Here is a 2,102-nt window from a genome sequence, read left to right as displayed (position 1 = left end):
GCCACATTCTTCTCCAAAGCTGTTTTTCACCCAGTCTGGCTGAGTCATGTTGGAAAAATTCACACTGTGAAGGTAAAGTCAGAGTATCTTACCTCCAATGGGCATTGTCCTGTCTTCTCCAGTTGGTGGGTACATCCCTCTAACATTTTTTTTGGAGAGATTTTGCTACAAGGCACGTGTTCTCACCAGAGAGACAGAGAGACAAAGTGAGAAATCACCCTCCAGGGGGGATGGCCACGCCGCAATCCCTTCTCCTCCATTCTCCTCTTGGGATCTTGGGCACGCACACACATGCGCCCAGCTTGAGTATAAGCCACCGGGTCCAGGACTCGAACTACGGTCAACTACATGGGAGTTCAGTGACATAGCCATTATGCTAACTGCTGGTCCCCATCCCTCTAACATTTTTGAAAAAAAAAAACCTTTCTCTGCCAGGCTATTTCTACACAACTATAGGAACCAGTGAACACTAGAAATGATTAAAGGCCTTGAAATATTTCAAGACCTATGCTCACTTTGTTAGCACATATACTAAAATTGGAGCAATAAAGAGAAGACTTGAATGGATCCTGAGCAAAGATGATGTGAAAATTCATAAAGTGTTCCATAATTTTCAGCTTACATAGCTTGTGCTCCCCCCTGGAAGAGGTGGGCTGTTTCCAGGAACACCTCTGGGATACAAGGCTGATCTCCTCCCTTCTGTCATTACAAAGTCTACTTCAATTAACAAGTAGACATGAATACTTCATCAGATGATGAGAACCGATGTAGAAACACAAGAAACATAAAAAAACAAACAAACAAACAACAACAACAACAAAAAAGGAAATATCTCTCCCCCAAGGGGACACGATAATGCCTCTCTAACAATAGTCAGCACAAAAGACTTCACAAAGATGTCCAAAAGAGATTTTCAAATATTCATTATGATAAAACGCAATGAGATGCAAGACAAAACTATCAATTCCAGAAGATGTGATCATTCCATGACATGAAGGAATAATTTAATAAAGAGACAGACATCTTAAAAAAATCAAACAGAACTCCTAGAAATGAAAAATATAAGATCAAAACATCCCTTGAAAACATTAATAGGAGATTGGATCACGCAGAAGAAATAATTTCTGACCTTTAAGATAAAGTCTCCAACAGACCAAATCACCAAAAAGAATGAACAAAATAACCCCACAAATAAAGAAGATAAGAAGATAACATACAGGAAATTCTAGACACCATTAAACCTTAAAGACTATCCACTCCAACACTGTCCTTATTCAGATGGAGTTGAGGTCTAGAGAGGAAAAATAATTTGCCTGGAATCACACAGCAAGTTAGTGACAGAGAAAGAACTAAAATAGAAGGTTTTATGCATATATATATATATATACACACACACACACACACACACACACACACATATATAATTTTGGATGTTCCAGAAGGCAAAGAAGATGATAAACAGATAGAAATTGCTTCTACAAAATACTATCTGAAAACTTTCCAGAAAATTCAGACCCAGGAAACAAATAGAACTCCAAATAGAATCAGTGCACTAAGATCCTCTCCATGGCACATCATAGCCAGATTGATCAGAATCAAGACAAAGGTAAGATTCTAAAAATGACAAGGGAGAAACATCAAGGGTTATCCTATAAGGCTAACGTAAGACCTCTCAACTGAAACTCTCCATGGCACATCATAGCCAGATTGATCAGAATCAAGACAAAGGTAAGATTCTAAAAATGACAAGGGAGAAACATCAAGGGTTATCCTATAAGGCTAACGTAAGACCTCTCGACTGAAACAGTACAGAAAAAGAAAGAATAGCAACACATATTTAAAGCACTGAAAGAAAACAATTTCAATGAAGAATACTATAGCCAGCAAGATAGTCCTTCAAATGGGAAGAGAAACTAAAATCATTCTGAGATAAGTAAAAACTGAGAGAATTTACTAACACTAGTCCAGTTCTTCAATAATTACTGAATGGAATATTAAATTAGGAAAACTAAGGAGAGACAAACAGAAATAAGACAACATATAACCAAGAAGATGACTAACACAATCGCAGGGATACGTCCACAATTATAAGAGATAATGTT

The 2,102-nt window shown here is 37.5% G+C and overlaps 1 non-coding gene across 1 annotated transcript; it reads left to right on the top strand.

Moving 5' to 3' along the window:
- The first annotated feature begins 507 nt into the window (after window positions 1-507).
- On the top strand, window positions 508-614 carry LOC114006365 (U6 spliceosomal RNA). The gene has a single exon (XR_003548088.1). It is a non-coding gene; the product is annotated as a U6 spliceosomal RNA (small nuclear RNA).
- Window positions 615-2,102: the final 1,488 nt, after the last annotated feature.

This window comes from Tupaia chinensis, unplaced genomic scaffold (genome assembly GCF_000334495.1).
Source record: "Tupaia chinensis unplaced genomic scaffold, TupChi_1.0 Scaffold147292_1, whole genome shotgun sequence".
Lineage (NCBI taxonomy): Eukaryota > Metazoa > Chordata > Mammalia > Scandentia > Tupaiidae > Tupaia > Tupaia belangeri.
Note: the sequence above shows the minus strand (reverse complement) of the source record. Positions and strands in the feature narration are given on the sequence as shown.